General features: G+C 39.8%; 1 protein-coding gene across 3 annotated transcripts in view; it reads right to left on the bottom strand.

Moving 5' to 3' along the window:
* Positions 1–21,453, bottom strand: part of LOC134619391 (NACHT, LRR and PYD domains-containing protein 3-like) — a 374,947-nt gene that overhangs the window by 308,952 nt on the left and 44,542 nt on the right. The window lies entirely within an intron of this gene.

Here is a 21,453-nt window from a genome sequence, read left to right as displayed (position 1 = left end):
GACCAATTTAAATGACAGGGGATTTCTTTAAATCACCCTGCCGTTCTTCAGCTGAGACGTCTTAGTTAGAAAACACACAAACACTGCAGTGCCATTTTTACTCGCGAGGGCAGCCATGGACGCACGACCTGCCAACCGCGACTGTCTGCGACCTTTATTTATACAAGATTGTCTGTATGTGTGTGTGTGTTGTGTGTGTGTGTATGTGTGTGTGTTACATAGATAACATCACTTCAGTAGCGGGACTTCCCCTTTTCTACATCTGTATGTTCAGAACAACAGGATGCGATTAGTATCTGCAGAAGTTTAGCACACAGGTTTCTAGGCAAAAGGTCGTGTATAAATATGCTTAACTGATAAATATAAAGAATACATTTCATGTAACTGATCAAAACATAATTATCTTCTGACAGTTTCTAAAGTTCTCATTGATCATTTCATGGAGTTTCTGTGGTAAACACTGTCCTGTACGTATGTGTTATGGTGAGGGTCATGAGGGCTAACCAGCCCCACTCCTTACTCCTCATATTTCAGCCTGAAGCACAAGAACAGCCTCAACCGAACCAGGAGGCTGTAACCTCAAAGGGACTTCATGGTTAGAAATAAAGGTTCAATGAAATGAAGCAGATCATAAAAACATGAGTTCCAACTTTAAAAGAAGCATCCACACGATGACGGCACAGCAGAGGAGCACTTTCTCTAACACACTGATTCAGTTCCACTGACACAAGGACACACACAGGAAGGCACACACACAAGCCTTTATAAGAAACAACACAATCATCTGCGCTTGTCAATCCAAGTCCTTAGCCCATGAGTCCGCGGTATCACACCACAGATATTCCCTTACTTTGAAAAAATAAAGACAGTTTTCAGAACAGACCTGATGTTTATGCTACAGCCTGTTTACCAATATAATCAATATCAGATATCAGAGCAACAGAAACCTCGGTGATCAGGACGCTGGGGCTGAGAACAGGAAGTGGCTCAAACGTCACAGTTTCATGACGTCAGCCTGAACTCCACTCACCGAGTTTCTGTCGCCGTTGTAGTTTTTAAAGTCCCGTGATAAAGGCGGGTCTTTCTGTGGATCCGCACGCTCATTGGCTAATAGCTCGAGATTGACACATCGTTATCCAATGAGCGTGCGGGAACTTCCGACATAAAGTTGTTTCCTTTGAAAAACCAAAGTCTGATTATTTTTGCCTCCACTGACGGAGCCTGTTGTTCCCGCCACAGAGACACAGTAATGTCAGAGCGGTGTTAACACTCACCCTGCCTCAGCACAGCTCTCACTCTCCTCCTGCTCTCTCACACTAAACGGAGGCTCAGCTAAACTCACTTCCTCTCTACTTACAGGAAACCAGCGCTCAGAGGAGCCGAGCGGCCTCACATTTCACCCACAGACACGAACAGCGTGGAATTATTTTATGTCATAAGAAGAAACATATTCATGTTAACACTCACCTACTTTCACTTTCACTGCTCCTCCCTAAACACAGAGGATGCTGGGACTTGTAGTTTTTTTCCCTTCCGGTGCGGTCTTCCTCTTTGTTTGTTTGTGTTCAAGTTATTTCGATCATGTAAACATCAACAGAACACGTGAAGCCACACAGAGTTTGTATGTCGAGGTGGGTAGGAGGTATTAAATTCTGTTCTGTTGAATTCTTTTGGAAAGAGAAAGACTTCCTACTCCGAGTGGTCAAAGCTCAAAAAATGATCTTTATTGTACATTTCGGAGAACTGCAGACACGAGCACGTACCCCAGTTCTAAAAGCATTGCCAGGCAAAATACGTATATATAGTTCTGCTATACGTCACACACAGACACACACAGTTTCGATCTAAACAACTCCTTCTGGTCTGACTAATGTGTGTTTGTGTTACTTAGTTCTTCTTCTGTCTCGTTTCCTGTATTTTATTAATATGCCTCTGCAGCTCTGCACTAAACTTCCTGTTTCTTAACTTCCCCTTACTAAAGCCTCTGTTGCTAGGTGACCTGTAACCCTCTGACCTAGTTCTTTGCCACATCTGGCCTTGGTTTATAAAAGCCTTTATTATTAAAACACATGAAACAATATAATCAGAAAATAAGCACTAAGAATATATATTTATTTTATAACCCAGTGGTTCCCAAACTTTTTTTGCTAGGCCAATTTGTTTTACAAGAAAAATGTTTTCGCCCACCTCATGCACGCACAAACACATCCTCCAACCACACACACCCATATTTTGCTCCATTGTGGTTTATTTCACACCTCAAACATTTAGGAAACAATTAAGCAAATACAAGTAAACTGCAATAAATTACAGGTAGTAATAAAATAAACTCCTAACTCTTTTACGCGTTTTCACAGCTACACGGGTATTTGTGAAAACGCAGTTGTTTCGTCCACACATAAACGGCGATTTTCTAAAACTCCTTTTTTGCGTTTACGTGCTGTGAGTACAAGAAAATAATTATTAGAATGTAATGTGTTAAATTTGCTTAGATGAGAGGGTCTAGCAGTAGATCAGATGAATAGGAAAGGATGTGTCTGTGTGTTTCAGTTTGGCTTTGCTGTAGCCCGAGAGTGTGTGTAATTGTTTAGAGATAAAGGAATTTATGGACACTGGGGGTCTGCCTGCAATAAAAGGAGACAGGAAGCTACAGTTGGGGATGCTTGTACCTTTAATAAAAGCTCATAATTGCCATAACTTAGAAGTAGGTTTGCAGGAGACTCCACCTGATGTGTAAATGTAAGACAACAGAGGCCAACGACCCAGTGGATGCTGAGTGGGGGTCTCAATATTTGTAATATGTTAACTCTGTTTTCTATGTTGTGTAGAGGAATTTGGTGTAGCTTGGGTGAGGAGATTACTTTTATGACCCCCAGGAAGTCACGTATACAGAGACACACACACACGGTGTTTTGATTGTTACGACACACCCACACCTACATACACACAGTCACTCACGTGCACTCACATAGACACACGGGTACGCGCACACACAGGCACTCACGTGCTCGTGCATACACACAGACACACAGAGTTGGCAGCCCACCATGGGGGTTTTATGATGGGGTCACTTCTATAAAGCTGGCTGTAACTAACAAAGAGGTGGAAGATCTGCAGAGGAACACCGGCCTGGCACATCTCCCCTTCTAGAAGATGCTTAAATGAAGATGAATAAAGATGAATAGAGGTTTTGTGAAAATGACTACTGAGTCCGGTGATGTCTCTGGATGCCCGAGGAATAAAAAGAACCGGGGTGAAACTGATTTTGCAACAGGATGACAAACAGGCCAGACTTTGGCTTAAAATTTGACAGCTTCACCTCTCATTCTGTCCTCATCCTGAGAAGAAGCTTAAAGGACAGTTAATCTCCTGATGAAGACAGAAGACAGACAGAACACTGTGTACTTGAAGAATTGACAGCAGGCAAAAAGACAGTGCAACGGACCTATAACACTGACGACTCCAGCAGCAGCATGTAAGAAAACACTTGATGCAACATGCACTCTGAAATACATGCTGGGAAGAACAGTGGGATAAACAACTGTGTGAAAGCACTGAACAGCACTGGACACTGAGTTTCATATTTTCCATGCTGGGACTAATCCTGGAAGAAAAGACTGAAAAGATCAAGAGAGAAGCAATGGAGAGAAGAAACAGCTGATTTGGGCCTGTGTTGATCTGCGAGGCCACACAGCTGATTGAGCACAGGGACGAGGACGAGTGAAAGGTGAATCTGGGGTAATATAGTGAAAGCATGTGGGAACATTGGATTGAAAATTGAGACTGAACTCATGGAGGTTTAGGAATGTTCACAACATCACAACAAAGAGGTGAAAAAAAAAGAAGAGAGAGATAAAGAAATAAATAAACTAACAATTACATTAATGAATAGAAAACACACATATACAAATTGTCACATGTAAAATTATTTTTGGAGAGAATCAGAAGTGAGACAATTTGAATCCACAGCTCAGTGCAAAGATGCAGGAATCAAACCTGATTATAAAACACATATGCAATGAAGAATCAGCTTACACTTAATATTAATATGAACACACAAAAAACATGCAACAAAGACATGCTTACATCTATGAATGTGAACACATAACATAAACGCAATGAAGATATGCTTACATTCATGAATGTGAATACATGACATAAATGCGAGATTTAATATGCTTAAAGCTTGAAGTGAGGAATAACTCAGGAAAGTTCCCTGACAATAGAGTGATTTTTGTGAAAAGGAAAAAGTGATTAAAAGCTGAAAGTAGTTGTTAGAATAGTGAATTAGTGCTTTTGTGCCGATTGAGCAAAACAAGTGATTACTTTAGGAAGAAAACAAAAATAATTGAATCATGTGGTAAGGTCTTAAATATGCATGTCTCTTGTCAGGGTAACTTATTGAGATATGACTCAGTATGCAAATGAGCTGAAATGAGTGGTGACAGAGAAGCTTCCTGTCTGGCTGTGTGTGTGAGGCTTTCAATGAAGGAAACACAGCAGTGACTGAGAAGAATTACTTGGTGAAACATACAATGGTAAAATACAGGATAATGAAATAAAGTGTTCAGGTCTGTCCAGAAGTGCAGATTTGGACAAGAAATGTAGAATTTAGTGATGATAGATTGTTATGACATCTTTAGAAAGGGCTTAATGGGAATATAAATGTTGTGCAAACTGTGCAGCTTTTAACAAGGTTTTCTGTGTATTTAGCAGGTGAAATTATGTAATTTGACCTCAGATTGTCAAGAAGCTTAAGAACCTGAGGCCACTGAAATATGATGTGAGGAAAATGAACAGAGGGAGTGATTTTAAGTCTGATTTCAGACTATGTAAGTATTAATTAAACCAAGAGTAGGGCAAAACTTTTGTAGCCCTGAAGTTCTAATCCCCATAACATATTGATACATTAATAAGCAAAACTTTTCTGTGATGAAGATTTTTGGGGTTGTTGTTGTAGTGATGGATTGATTCTAACAGGTTTGGATTGTTTTCTTATTTTAATAGAGGGAGTTTTATTAAACATGGACATGTCTACAATGGGCCTTTAAAATGGTAACAGTGCACTTAGAGAAAACCTGTCAGGTGATTATGTTTTGTGTTGTGATGAGCTAATAATCAGCTCTCTTTTTCTCATTTTTGTTCTAAGCAGGCCTGAACGATTGAATTAACAGCGCTGTAAAATTTTCGGAAGAGCAAATATAAGGTGAGCTTTTCCAGATTATAATGGGCTGAGGAAAAGCCGACCTGTGGGAACTGATGAGCGTTTGAGTTCCTGTTTAAAAGGATTGCAGCGAGTCAATCCAGTTAAAGATTATAAAGAACTCTTTTTCTAACAAATAAAACATGAATGAGCTCATGTTGCTGAGGGTGGAGCATCTGATTATTTGTGCGGGAGTCTCCACTATCAGCAATATCTGGTGTGCATGCGTGTGAGTGAATGTGTGACTGAACTGTGATGGACTGACGACGTGGACCAAAGGTTTGACTGACTTGACACTGAGACAACGACTGGACCAAGGTTAGGATGAATAAAGGTTGACAAACAATTCACCACGTAGGAGAATAGTGAGAAGGAAGCTGGAAGGTTGACATAAGTTGGGAGCTGCAGACTTTTTTGGGTTGCTGATGTTTGCTTTAAGGAAATTTTGTGTTATTGACTGGGTTTAGATTATGGTAGTAAATTATATAGTGGGGACAATGCCAAATACTAAAGGGGAGAAAATGTTGGACGTTACTCATGTTACTATTAACAAAAGCAGGCCACTGTAGAAGTCAATTACATTTGATAGAGGAAAATAATTACAACCAAAGTAATATTTATGAGTCACATAGGGGATTGATAGACTTTTCATATAAAAATGCAGTTATAGGATAACAAACACTTGTCCAAGTGACCAAGTTTTTTTCCCTTTAAAACTGTAAATTATTAAAAGAGCTGGTACTGGAGAAAAACAGAAGCAAAGTAAGGAAAGCAAATTTATAAATATATATAAATATATTATAAGTCTGATAAATAAAATCAAAATGTACCGTTACATTAAGAGGAGGAAAATGAGATCAAAATATGGAAAATTGTGTATGAAGAACATGACTGATAACTGTTCTGTCTTAAGTTTTGTTGTAACACAGATTGTATTACAAGTGGGAACATTGAGTTTTAAAATGAAGTTAACAATAGGCTTTGTTTCTAGGCAGCTCTGAGTGGAGCCAGGAGCTTAAAAGATTTAACATGATGATTTTATTCCTGAACACAGGTTTGGAGGAAGTATACCCGAGAGGAGAATAGCTCAGGTTTTTAGAGAAATAATATGACTAACCTTTTTCTTTTAATTTTCTAAGAGGGGGTGAAGTATTTTCAGTTTCAGTAGCTGGTCTTTAGCTTATTTAACACATAGAATGTGTCAAGAAGGGGATTTTGGGTTTAAATTGAAATAAAGGGCTTTAGGATCATTTTATGACTTTCTGAGTGTTTGATATTTTAGCTATGATAAAACTTACTCATAAGTAATTGCTTTTATGCTTAAACTTAATTGATTGAAAATGTTTGTTTTCTCTTTGATCTTTTATAATGATTTTCTTACATGAAGAGATGATCTATTGTGAAAGGTGGCAGAGTAGTAAAAGGTCAATGTAAAAAAAATGTTTGCAGAGACAGATAACAGGGAGTTAAGACACAGTTTGCTTGGAAACTTTGCACTTGCAGAGCAACAGTTTTTTTTGTACAGGATGTTCATGATTAGATAAGAGAAGAAGAGAGCTTCTTAAAAGGGCGTCAAAAGTGTCGCTTACCCAAATGAATAACATTGAAGATTATATATGTATAAATGATTGTTTATACACACATTGCAATTGTGCTCATAGGAGTTGTCACTCGGTCAAGTGAAGGTCAAAAACGTCGCTCAGCGTGACTGACTAAACTGATATATTGTAGGGATGACTTTGAGTGCCGATGGATAAATGCCAACACGCTTACACACATAATCAGACTAATCCTTTTGATTGGAGAGTCCCGAACATGATAGATTGAACCAAGTTTGAAGAATTAAGAGAACAATTGGTGAACATAACAGTTTATGGAGGCGTAGCAGGGAAAGGTGTTTTGTTTCCTTTACAGGAGATTTCTGGACCACAGCAAGAATCACCAAGGGGGTGACGAGAATCCAGGAAGCACCAGACAGAACGGAACCAACCAGAGAAAGGGGGACCCCAGAAGAAGCACAGAGCACAGAGAACCACAGTTCCAGCAAATGTGTTGTTTAGGAGACTAAAAGGTTAAATGTGAGCGTAAAATAATGAAGAGTAATGAGAAGGACTTTAGTAATACTTTGCAGGATTTCTATGGTATGTAAATTGCTCAAGAATAGTGTTAAGGTCGGATATATGTTACCCCTAGAGGGGGTGAAAAACCAGGAGTAAATTTTAAATTTGAACTCTATAGAGACTGTTTCCAAAGAGTGATAAAAGTAATGTAGGACCTTTTACCAGAAAAAGCTAATTATATTTGTTCGTAGATCACAGTAGTTATTGAGGGAATGAGTTAATTATATTAACTAATAGAATTAGTTAAAGAGGGGGTCTGTTAAGAAATAAATATATATTGTTAATGCTTATTTGCTGATTAGCTTGTTTTATAAGAGGCCCAGACTTGACTAGGTCACAGGCTGACAGGAAACTGCATGTTTTTGCAGAATATGAGGAGCAGACAGAGAGTGAAACTAAGTTAAGACGAAGGGTGACAGGTTGCCCTGGCAACAGACCTCAGAAAGGGCAAGTTATTGCAAGCTGCACAGGAAGTTTTAGTGCACAGGCATATTAATAAATCAGACACAAAAAGGAGGAACTAAGTAAACTGAGTGTGTGTGATGTGCAGCAAACTATATAACCATGCTGGCTTCTAATGTTTTCAGACTTGAGCTGGCGTTTCTGTCTCCATTTTCCGGAAAATGTAAAACTAAAGATCATTTTTTAAGTTAGACCACTTTGAGCCGTGTCTTTCTTGGTCGTTAAGGAATACAAAGAAGTGGATTTAATACCATAATATCCTATTAGAGCGATTAGAACATGCTGTAGGTATTACAGGTACTGCACTGCAGTGGTTTGTATCATATCTATCTAATTGACTCCAGTTTGTACATGTAAATGGAGAGTCCTCTTCACACACTAAGGTCAATTATGGTGTTCCACAGGGTTCAGTGCTAGGACCAATTCTATTTACATTATACATGCTTCCCCTAGGCAGCATCATTAGAAGACATAGCATAAATTTTCACTGCTATGCAGATGACACCCAGCTCTATCTGTCCATGAAGCCAGGTAACACACACCAATGAGTTAAACTGCAGGAATGTCTTAAAGACATAAAGACCTGGATGGCCGCTAACTTTCTGCTTCTTAATTCAGATCAAACTGAGGTTATTGTACTCGGCCCTGAAAATCTTAGAAATATGGTATCTAACCAGATTCTTACTCTGGATGGCATTACCTTGGCCTCCAGTAACACTGTGAGGAACCTTGGAGTCATTTTTGACCAGGACATGTCCTTCAATGCACATATTAAACAAATATGTAAGACTGCTTTCTTCCATTTGTGCAACATCTCTAAAGTTAGAAATATCCTGTCTCAGAGTGATGCTGAAAAACTAGTTCATGCATTTATTACTTCCAGGCTGGACGACTGTAATTCATTATTATCAGGATGTCCTAAAAACTCGCTGAAAAGCCTTCAGTTAATCCAAAATGCTGCAGCAAGAGTCCTGACAGGGACTAGAAAGAGAGAGCAGATTTCTCCTGTATTGGCTTCCCTTCATTGGCTTCCTGTTAAATCCAGAATTCAAAATCCTGCTCCTCACATACAAGGTCTTAAATAATCAGGCCCCATCTTATCTTAATGACCTTGTAGTACCATATCACCCTATTAGAGCACTTCGCTCTCGCTCTGCAGGCCTACTTGTTGTTCCTAGAGTATTTAAAAGTAGAATGGGAGGCAGAGCCTTCAGTTTTCAGGCCCCTCTTCTGTGGAACCAGCTTCCAATTTGGATTCAGGAGACAGACACTATCTCTACTTTCAAGATCAGGCTTCAAACTTTCCTTTTTGCTAAAGCATATAGTTAGGGCTGGACCAGGTGACCCTGAATCCTCCCTTAGTTATGCTGCAATAGACGTAGGCTGCCGGGGATTCCCATGATGCACTGAGTTTTTCCTTTCCAGTCACCTTCTCACTCACTATGTGTTAATAGACCTCTCTGCATCGAATCATATCTGTTATTAATCTCTGTCTCTCTTCCACAGCATGTCTTTGTCCTGTCTTCCTTCTCTCACCCAACCAATCACAGTAAATGGCCCCACCCCTCCCTGAGCCTGGTTCTGCCGGAGGTTTCTTCCTGTTAAAAGGGAGTTTTTCCTTCCCACTGTCGCCAAAGTGCTTGCTCATAGGGGGTCATATGATTGTTGGGTTTTTTTCTCTGTATCTACTGTACAATATAAAGCACCTTGAGGCGAGTTTTGTTGTGATTTGGCGCTATATAAATAAAATTGAATTGAATTGAATTGAATCCTTTAAGTATCTGGGAGTTCATCTGGATCACAAGCTGGAGTGGTCTGCCAACATGGACGCTGCCTACAGGGTCTGAGCCAGCTTTACTTTCTACGAAGGCTCAGATGGTAAATGGACTGGTTCTTATATAGCACTTTTCTACTCTCATTGAGCACTCGAAGCGCTCTATACATCTTGTGCATTCACCCAATCATACCCATTCACACAAGCACTTTAAGGTTTTCAGTGCTTCTATCTAACATTCACTCACATTCACACTCCGATGGATGCATCAGAGGGCAACATGGGGTTAGTATCTTGCCCAAGGACATTTGGCATGTAGACTGGAGCCTGGGATGAAACCACTAACCTTCTGGTGAGTAGGTGACCCGCTCTACAACCTGAGCTACAGCCACCCTCAGGGAGGTCCTTCAACATATGCAGCAGCTGCTCTCTATGTTTTATCAGTCTGTTGTTGGCATGAAGCTCTCCACCCTGGAGGAGGTGATCTGTGACACACTGCTGTCAATCATGGACAATGACTCTCACCCCCTCCATGATACACTGGACAATCTGCACAGCAGTTTCAGCAACAGGTTCCTTCAACCCCGCTGTCTGAGGGAACGTTACAGGAGATCGTTCCTTCTGCTGCCTTCAGACTCTTCAATTCATCCACTTGGGTCAGATCCACACATGTGGAACAGAAATAATCACACCTCAATGCAGCCTGTCACTTTGTACACCACAATATATTTGCACACATACTTATCCTTTTATACTGATATGTATATTTGTCAGGAGAAAATTGTATATATGTGATCAGCTACATGAAATGTATTCTTTTATTTTTCCTAAGCACATGTATATATGAATTTTCACCTAGTAACTTGTGTGATGAACTTGTTCAGCTACTAACCGCTTCCTGTTTTCAGAGAACATTTAGATGTAGAGAAGAGAAACCTCAGCTCTTTTGCGAGAACATACAGATGTAGAAAAGGGAAAAACCCGCTGCTCTGAGTGACGTTGTTATCTTTGTAACACACACACACACACACACACACACACACAGAACAATCTTGTATAAATAAAGGTCGCAGACAGTCGTGGGGCGCAGGTCGTGCGTCCATGGCTGCCCTCGCGAGTGAAAAACTTCTGCACTGTTTGTGTTTTCTAACTCAGATGTCTCAGTTGAAGAATGGCAGGGTGATTTAAAGAAATCCCCTGTCATTTAAATTGGTCCTTCAAGCTTTGAGATGGAAACAACAGACACGTTTCTGTGACTCCAATGTAATGTCTGACTGCTGTATCCTGACGTCGTGGGAAGCCAGCACCGAAGTCTGTCGACAGCCCTCTCTAGGTAGAGGAAAAGTCCTGGAATATCAGAATTCGGGTCCAGGCCGGTTCTGGTCCACGATGCTGGGATTCAGCCAGACAACTTGAACAACTAGCAAAAGACGACTGAGGGTGAGAAAACACTGTTTGGTCTTAAACCGCCGGAAGGGTTTAGAAGAATGCGCGAAATAGGTTTGCTGTAGCCGGAATTACTTCGTGATATGCATAAAATAGGTTAGAAGTAGCCGCAATTACTTTGTGAGACACGTGAAATAGGTTGAGTTCGCCGAAAGGAACTGTGTTTAGATTGGTTCTAGAGGTAGCTGTCAAATACCTGGTAACAAATAAGGTTTAAGTTCGCCACAAGGAACTGTGTTTAGACTGGTTTTAGAAGTGACCGTGAAATACTTCGTGACAAATTAGCGCGCAAATGTCTATCTGTGTGTATGTATATGTGTGTTTGGGAGTTAGTTGAATTTACAGCACACTACGCTGCTGAACTACTTCCATTGTTTTTTGTTTTTTATTGTTTTCCTTGCTGAGGCTCACGTACTGGCGACAAAAGGGAAAGGTTGAGTTCCGCCTCATAAAACTGACACCACTCCGTGCGCGGAGAAGAAGGGCGTGTCAGCCACCACCCTGAAGTCAAGCGTGCCAGTGAGGGCCCAGCAAAATCTTTGAGAATGGAGAATAAACAAGCAAAATTAACACCTGATGAGAAATGTTTAGAAAAACAACAAACCAGAGCAGGAATAATCCGAAAGACAGACAGAGGAATAAATAATAGAACAGCAAGAGGTAGGCCTACACACACACACTGGAGGTGTGGAAAAGAGGGACATTTTGTACGTGACTGTAAGAATCAAAGAAGCAGTTCAGACTAGGAAGAACATAATAATCCCTCATCAAGTAAAAGATTAGAGATCAATGTTTAAGTTTAAAAAGGGCTGGATACAGACCCAAACTGAATGCATATAAATACAAGAGGAATAAAGTGGAATAAACAAAAGGTTTAATTAAATTAGAGCTTATCTCTACTGTATTCAAACTAATAATAGGAAGGATAACAATCTGTAAACTGGTATTAACAATGAAACATAGTTTGGATAACAACCATGCCCAGAATGAATAGAATGAATGAAAGCAGATAATTCACACGAAAACATATTAAATAAAATAGAGAAATGCATAATGTATATTAAGGCTGTGTCATTGTTCAGCCAAGGAAAGTGTGTGAAAAGCTAAGTGTCTCCAGCTTGGGAGGGGGTGAAACTGCAGATCACCCCCAGCCCTTGATGGATACATAATAAAATATAAAATAATAAACTATTGTATATTAGTAGTATAGTGGTATATTGTAATGTACTATTGCTGTTATAAAAAAAAGGAAAAACAAAACAATAATAACATTAATAATGACATACTATTAATAAGAAGAGGCACCTCAGTCAATTATGATGTGAGATGGATAATTGTTAAAAGTAGTCTGATTCAAGCTTAAAGTTTGCTCAACCTCAGTACAATGATATATGAAACTAGAAAGCGAAAATTTCAGAAGAAATTTTAAGTGTGCCTATGCCGCTGCTAATCAGCACAGACTACGCCCGAGAGGCGTGATTGCAGGTGCCGCTCAGGTGGGTCCACCTCCACTGCAGCGGCACTGCAGACCACGCCCCGCCACACACATCAAACACGTAAAATAAATATTTATGCACTTTTGCATTCACTTTTTGTTTTTTATTATTTTTTACAGTGTTCTGAATGATTAACAATGGTCTACAGCCAATCTTGTGTATTATTATACAAACTTTGGTTGTAAGATGCAGATAACTATTTAATAAAAAGCTAAATATTTTATATGAGAGTAAGAAAAAAAAGTATATCTTTGTGTCCCCCTTTCCCTGTTAATGCCCTACCTGGCCCCCTGGCAAAAGCTTTGCTAGATCCGCCCCTGCACAGTTACCAGCTGTCAGCTACACAAAAACAGGAGCTTGGTGTTTATTTGTCTCTCAGAAACAGTTCATAACTTCCCTTCAACTAATTCATGTCACCTAAAGGGTAAACCTGCTTCTCCATCACCAGTTCAGCTCACATCAATCACGTAAAATAAATATTTATGCACTTTTGCATTCACTTTTTGTTTTTTGTTATTTTTACACAGTGTTCTGAATGATTAACAATGGTCTACAGCCAATCTTGTGTATTATTATACAAACTTTGGTTGTAAGATGCCCTACCTGGCCCCCTGGCAAAAGCTTTGCTAGATCCGCCCCTGCACAGTTACCAGCTGTCAGCTAAATAAAAAAGGAGCTTGGTGTTTATTTCTCTCAGAAACAGTTCATAACTTCCCTTCAACTCATTCATGTCACCTAAAAAAAAGGTAAACCTGTTTCTCCATCACCAGTTCAGCTCTGATGATTCGGTAAGGTCATCTCCTGGTTTCCACCAGCCGCTTCTACAGCTGTGGCTCCAGCAAACATCAGCTGATACTAGAAATTAAAATCAAATGAATTCTAACAACAGCTGATCAAGCTTAAACGTGCTGCTGTTGTTTAGCGCGATAAACAAACAAGAGAGAAAAGCCGATCATTGATCAGTTTCATGACTGAAGTTTGAACAGGCGAGAGAATGACAGGGGAGGCTGTCATAAAGTTCAACATCAGTAACTTAGCGCGCACACAGCTGTATAGAAACTCCGTCGTGCTAGCTAGCACGCAGTACGAGTTATTATAACTGATTGTAAAAAGTCAGCACAACGAAAATAAACTACACCTAAACTCGGTTTATATCTGACCCAAATAGAGTGCAGTTCATAACTTCTTACCTGAAATTCAGTTCACCTCACGCTCCGACCGGCAGCCGCCTGCTTCTCCTGCCTTCGGTTTCCCTGATCCACGATCTACCACCGGTCGATCGGCGGTCGCCTCGCCGCCTCGTATGTCTCGTTCCCCGCATGTCTTTGTAACACACACCGGTGGATAGCTGCCCTCGGTTGTAGCTCCGCGTCAGCGACTACCAAACAACTCAGTTATTTTTTCCACATCGGCCAGCATCTGGACAATCCACCGCCTTTCACTGTTTGTACCGTTACTAAAATGAATAAATAAATAAGTCATCAGTCCATATAAACGAAAAATAAGTCCAGCTGTGACCACGAGATATTGCGAAGGACCGGGGGTGAAACGATAGTAAGCCGCCCTCACTGTCATCCAGGCCGGCTGTAGCTTGTTAGCAAAGCCGCGCTAGCTAGCTAGCCAGCTAGCCTCAGGCAGAAACGACATCGTCAGAACACGGTTGCTAATATGGGATGTTTTGACAAAACGAGCAGATATTTGAAGTTTACACACCTATATTCTCGCCTGAAAATATCTTAAAAGTTTATTTTGTGACCTAGAAACAGTATTAAGAGGAAAATAAAAACTAAGTGATGGCCGCCATTGTTTGACTCGGCAGAGGCGTGCTATGAATTGTGGGATATTGAGTTTTCCACCAAGCATTACCGTAACTTTTGAATGATTTGCGCAACCTTAAAAATTCCAATGGCTCCTGAAAGCAGCGACGCTGTGCGCACCGTTGATATTGTCATCATTACGGTAATCCAAATAAGGGTAGACAGGCCGTACTACTCCCGGCAGACCACTAGAGAGAGCCAACACACCACAAATGAAGTTTGAAATTTGTATCAGTGGAACCAAAAGATGGAGCCAACACACCACAAATGAAGTCTGTTTCTATGGCGCCAAAAGAAGAATCTTTCTAAATTTGCACTAAAATATTAATATTTAAAAAACTATAAAAGTCATAAACACCAAAAGTGTATACCATACTAGTCCAGCTCCAGCCGCACAAAATGATCTAACATATGTAACCCTATTGTCAAAACTGTTTGGCAGAGAAGCGCGGGAAAATTTTCACTAAAATATTAATATTTAAAAAACTATAATAGTCATAAACACCAAAAGTCATAGCACACCATTCCTGATCCAGCCGCACAAAATGAGGTAACATATATGAAGCTTGTCTCAAAACTGCGAGGCGAGATTCACTGCAAAATTTCAGGCGGAAACTGAAGAATAATAATAATAACTAGAAAAATTTGCATTTCCTGCGAAAATGCTGTGTGGATGCCTTAACGCTGAAGCTGTCTGCTGAAAAGCTGAAAAAGATGAAAAGTTGCATAAAGTTGTATGGTGGTGAAAAAAAACTGTCACCCTGAGAAGGATCCGAACCGGGGCCTCCAGAGGTCAAGGCAGCTACTCATCTCACGGACCCAAACTCATTCTCACAAAGAAGAGGTGGAGAGACGGACAATTCTGCTGAAATGAGCAGAAGCTGCTGAGAATTGTGCTGGTAAGAGGTGAAAAGGCTGAAAATTTTGCAGAAAAGAGGTGAATCAGCAGAATTTCTGCTGAAAAGAGGTAAAGAAGCAGAAAGTTGCACTGAAAAAAGAAGAATCAGCAGAACTTCTGCTCAAAAGAGTTTTTTTCTGAAAACAGCTGAGATTTGCGCTAATAAGAGGTGAAAAGGCTGAACATTTTGCAGAATTTGGGCTGAAAAGAAGTGAAAATTCTGAAAATTCTGCTGAAAAGAGTTCAATCAGCAGAACTTCTGCTGAAAAGAGGTGAATGAGCAGAATTCTGCTGAAAAGAGTTCAATCAGCAGAACTTCTGAAAAGGGGTGAAGAAGCTAAAGTATACCAAATCAAAGTATTTGTGCCAAAACATAGTGTTTCTGCCATATTGTGGTACTACTACATTACAACATGAATACGGATTAAAGATGAAAGAAACTGGCAACAAATTCCTCCACTACAAACCAGTCTGATACCAGTTCTTTGCAGTGTTCACGTTTACTAAGGCACTACCCAAAAGGCGCCACAAGAGGGCACTCCAACACAAGAGATGACCTATGTACACTGATGCACTTAGTAACAGTCAGCCTCCTTGAATTGGCAGAAATACTGTGATTTAGTAGTAATACTATAACATAACAGATATACTGTGATGTTGCAGACATAGTATGTTTTTGTACTACTCGTTTGTAGTAAAAAAAATTAGCAATATAAATGACAGGTCTGTGATAGTGTATAAATTTGTAGTGAAAAAAAAATGTTGACCAAGGTGGGATTGAACCCACGCCCTTTGAGCTGCAGAGCCGTGTCATTACTGATTGCGCCACCTGCGAAGAGGGCGGGCGGCTGAAAAACAAAGACATCAGCAATCAGAAATAAAAGAGATTTCTGTTGAAAACACCTGAAAAAGCTGGGATTTGGGCTGAAAAGGGGTGAAAAAACTCAATTCTGCTGAAACGGGGTGAAGAACAGGTGTTGGACTGTTGAGAAGAGTTAAATAAGTTGAACAGATATGTTTGGGTACAAATACTATGATTTGGTAATAATACTGTTTGGTAATAATATTTTTGGTAATAATTTTCAACCTTTTGAAAAGGCTGAAAATTTTGCAGAAAAGAGGTGAATCAGAAGAATTTCTGCAGAAAAGAGGCAAAGAAGCAGAAACTTACGCTGAAAAGAGATGAATCAGCAGAGTTTCTGCTGAAAAGAGGGTTTTTTTTCTGAAAACAGCCAAAAAAGCTGGAATTTGTGCTGAAAAGGGGTGAAAAAATGAAAATTTTGCTGAAAAGGGGTGAAGAAGCTAAAGTATACCAAATCAAAGTATTTGTGCCAAAACATAGTGTTTCTGCCATATTGTGGTACTACTACATTACAACATGAATACGGATTAAAGATGAAAGAAACTGGCAACAAATTCCTCCACTACAAACCAGTCTGATACCAGTTCTTTGCAGTGTTCACGTTTACTAAGGCACTACCCAAAAGGCGCCACAAGAGGGCACTCCAACACAAGAGATGACCTATGTACACTGATGCACTTAGTAACAGTCAGCCTCCTTGAATTGGCAGAAATACTGTGATTTAGTAGAAATACTATAACATAACAGATATACTGTGATGTTGCAGACATAGTATGTTTTTGTACTACTCGTTTGTAGTGAAAAAAATTAGCAATATAAATGACAGGTCTGTGATAGTGTATAAATTTGTAGTGAAAAAGAAATGTCGACCAAGGTGGGATTGAACCCGCGATGTTTGGGCTGCTGACCGGCGTCATTACCAACTGTGCCACTGGGAAAGAAGATGGCGGCCGCTTGGAAAACAGGCAAATGACCTGTCAGATTTAGATCGCGGTGAGAGGCGAAAGACGCCATTTTTTGGAGTTACAAAACGTCGTGTAACTCAAAAACTAGGTGGAATAGAAGCATCATTCTTCAACTGGGTGAATCAGCAGACTTTGGTGTACTTTGACTGCGATTTTCATTGCTCTTTGTACCTCCGTCACGGAGATATGACAAGAGAAGAAACGGCTTCATTTTCAGAGTTTGAAGACTGAGAGAAGGACAGATTTGCATTAGAAAAGCTGCTAAAATCATAAACTTTGCAGAATTGTAATAAATGATCAATGTGAATTAGTGGTCCGTGATGGTGTATTAATTTGTAGGGGAAAAAAACATGTTGACCAAGGTGGAATTGAACCCGCGATGTTTGGGCTGCTGACCGGCGTCATTACCAACTGCGCCACTGGGAAAGAAGATGGCGGCCGCTTGGAAAACAGGCAGATGACCTGTCAGATTTAGATCGCGGTGAGAGGCGAAAGACGCCGTTTTTTGGAGTTACAAAACATCGTGTAACTCAAACACTAGGTGGAATAGAAGCATCATTCTTCAACTGGGTGAATCAGCGGACTTTGGTGTACTTTGACTGCGATTTTCATTGCTCTTTGTACCTCCGTCGCGGAGATATGACATGAGAAGAAACGGCTTCATTTTCAGAGTTTGAAAAGTGAGAGGAGGACAGATTTCTACCCCCAAACAAACGTAATTTATGGCTCAACAGTAAGATGACTGTAAAAACTTCTCCACTTTGATTCAACAGAAATACTATTATGGAGGAGTAATACTTTAACATGGGAGAAATATTGATACAGACACACAAACATACACATACACAGAGCCTAAAGGGAGCAGTGGCTGTTAAGAGTCTGGGCTTGGTATATCTAGGTCAGCTAAATTGGCTGCACCTGCTGTAATCAGCCCTTACACACACAGACACACAGAGAGGTATAAGTTTTCTGCAGTGTATTTCTCACATTCAGGATTCCCCTCGAACAAATGGCCATAATTTCCTAACCGTAGGGGCTACAACGCTCATTCTGACATCGTTCTGTTCAGAAGAGATGGGGGAATCTGCAGGTCTTCTTAATTCAGAGATAGAATATAGATTTTTGAAGATATATGACTTGTAATACACTGTAACTGAGTAGAGGTAAAGCAAAACTGCATTGACTTGCCCCCAAACAACGTTTTGTAACTCTAAATCTATATGGAGCATAAAAATCATTCTTTCACCGTAAGAAACAGCAGGCTTTGGTGAACAGTCATGGAAATTTTCAGGTCTCTGTGGAAATCCATCAAAAAGATATGACGAGAGAAAAAAGTGCCGCATTTCCAGAGTTTGAAATCTGAAGAGATCTGAGCAAGGCACAAATTTCCTACCCTCAAACAAATGTAATTCATGGCCAAACGGTAATAGGTGAGAAAAAAATTCTTGAATTGTGAGCATCAGGGGTGTCTGAAGACATATTGGCACAAGCGTCATGTCTCAACTTTGTTTCATTAAGGAGATATGACGATTTGAAAATGCCTCTCATTAGAGAAATCCAGCCCTGATTTTGAACAAACTCTCCTATGACTTTCTATAGAGTGTTTTGAGACTTTGTGTTGCTCTGAGGAGATTTGCAAAATATGTGTAAATCCCACAAGAATGATAGTGACATTTTGTGAAAGCCAGCAAAAATACCTACGTTTTGATGTATAATTTGTGGGGGTTGAGTGGAAATTGAGCGAGTAGCAAGAAGTTGTTTAGACATGAAGAGAAAATTCAGAATGGATGAGTGTACACTGTAAGTTAATTGCATAGCAACCATAACAACGCATGTATTTTCTGAAAAATCACAATTTTGCAACTGAAAACTTAAAGAGGTATAAAATTAAAATGGTAGAAGATCTGAAAAAGCTGAATCATACATGAATAGCCCAATAATCTGAGAACACTTCAAAGTTTGAATGGAGTTTCTAGGTGAAAGTATGAGGAAGTAGTTAAGTTTCAAAAACAAGCAAGTTTTAGCAGAATTTCTGAAGATTTCCATTCATTTCAATGGGACAAATTAAAGGAAAAAAGTGTAATATTTTAAAAAGTATAATAGTAATAAACACCAAAAGTCATAGCACACATTAGCAGAAATAGCAGAACAGTTTAGAGTTTGAACTGAGAAAATCGGCTGAAAACTGAGGAAGTAGTTAAACGGCAAAAAACGTACGGAAGGCCCAAGAATAACTAGAAAAATTTGCATTTCCTGCGAAAATGCTGTGTGGATGCCTTAACGCTGAAGCTGTCTGCTGAAAAGCTGAAAAAGATGAAAAGTTGCAAAAAGTTGGTGGTGAAAAAAAAAATGTTGCCCTGAGCAGGATTCGAACCGGGCCCTCCTAGTCTCAAGGCAGCCACTCAGCTCACTGAGCCAAACTCATTCTCACAAAGAGGAGGTGGAGAGATGGACAATTCTGCTGAAATGAGCAGAAGCTGCTGAGAATTGTGCTGATAAGAGGCAAAAAGGATGACAATTTTGCAGAAAAGAGGTGAATCAGCAGAATTTCTGCTGAAAAGAGGTAAAGAAGCAGAAAGTTGCGCTGAAAAGAGATGAATCAGCAGAATTTCTGCTCAAAAGAGTTTTTCCTGAAAACAGCTGAGATTTGTGCTAATAAGAGGTGAAAAGGCTGAAAATTTTGCAGAAGAGGTGAATAAGCAGAATTTGGGCTGAAAAGAGTTCTGCAGAACTTTTGAGCTGAAGCTGGCTCAGGCTGAAGGTAAAGAAGCAGAAAGTTGCGCTGAAAAGAGGTGAATGAGCAGAATTTCTGCTGAAAAGAGGCAGAAGGTTCTGTATGTAGAAAAAGAAACACTGTTGAACCATGTGTGAAATAAATAAAGAAATGAAATGAAAGAACAACCTGGTTCTGCTCAAATTCACCAATCAGAGGTACTGCCTCTGTCTGCTTCATCAGGCTGTGTACTTGTTTCTGCCATGGAGCGTTAACAAGAATCTGAGGTCCATATTAGAAAAGCTGCTAAAATCATAAAACTTTGCAGAATTGTAATAAATTAGCAAAATAAATTACAGGTCTGTGATAGTGTATAAATTTGTAGTGAAAAAAAAATGATGAACAAGGTGGGATTGAACCCACGACCTTTGAGCTGCAGAGCCGTGTCATTACTGATTGCGCCACCTGGAAAGGAGGCGGGGGGCTGAAAGAAAGAGACTTGGGTAGTCAGAAAATAGATCGCGGTGAGCGGCGAAAAACGCCGTTTTTTGGAGTTACAAAACGTCGTGTAACTCAAAAACTAGGAGGGCTAGCAGAATAATTCTTGTACTGGGTGAATCAGCGGACTTTGGTGTATTTTGACTGCGATTTTCATAGCTCTTTGTACCTCCGTCGCGGAGATATGACGAAAGAAGAAACGGCTTCATTTTCAGAGTGTGAGAACTGAGAGAAGGACAGATTTCCACCCCTCAAACAAACGTAATTTATGGCTCAACGGTAAGATGAATGTAAAAACTGCTTCCACTGTGAGTGTCAGGAGTGTCTGAAGATATATTGGCACAAGCCTCATGTCCTAACTTTGCTTTGTTTAAGAGATATGACGATTTGAAAATGCCTCCCGTTACAGAATTTCAGCTCTGAATTTCAAAACCTCCCCATAGAGTTTGAATGGGGAGTTAACACACCTTGTGTCACTTCGAGGCAAATTGCAAAAAAACGGTAAATCTCACAATAAAGATAGTGACATTGTCTGAAAGCCAGCAAAAATACCTATGTTTTGATGTATAATTTGTGGGGGTTGAGTGGAAATTGAGCGAGTAGCGAGAAGTTGTTCGGACATGAAGAGGAAATTCAGAACAGACCAGCGCTCACTGTGAGTTAATTGCATAGCAACCATAGCAACACATGTATTTTCTGAAAAATCACAATTTTAGAACTGAAAACTTAAAGAGGTATAAAATTTAAACGGTAGAAGATCTGAAAAAGCTGAATCACACAGAAATAGCCCAATAATCTGAGAACATTTTAAAGTTTAAATGGAGTTTCTAGGTGAAAGTATGAGGAAGCAGTTAAGTTTCAAAACCAAGCAAGTTTTAGCAGAATTGTGGAAGTTTTCCATTCATTTCAATGGGACAAATTAAAGGAAAAAAGTGTAATATTTTAAAAAGTATAATAGTAATAAACACCAAAAGTCATAGCACACATTAGCAGAAATAGCAGAACAGTTTAGAGTTTGAACTGAGAAAATCGGCTGAAAACTGAGGGAGTAGTTCCACGGCAAAAAACGTACGGAAGCAACTAGAATAACTAGAAAAATTTGCATTTCCTGCGAAAATGCTGTGTGGATGCCTTAACGCTGAAGCTGTCTGCTGAAAAGCTGAAAAAGATGAAAAGTTGCGTGGTGGTGAAAAAAAAAT

This window comes from Pelmatolapia mariae, linkage group LG20, assembly GCF_036321145.2.
Source record: "Pelmatolapia mariae isolate MD_Pm_ZW linkage group LG20, Pm_UMD_F_2, whole genome shotgun sequence".
NCBI classification, from domain to species: Eukaryota; Metazoa; Chordata; class Actinopteri; order Cichliformes; family Cichlidae; genus Pelmatolapia; species Pelmatolapia mariae.
This window is presented reverse-complemented; position numbering and strand designations above follow the sequence as displayed.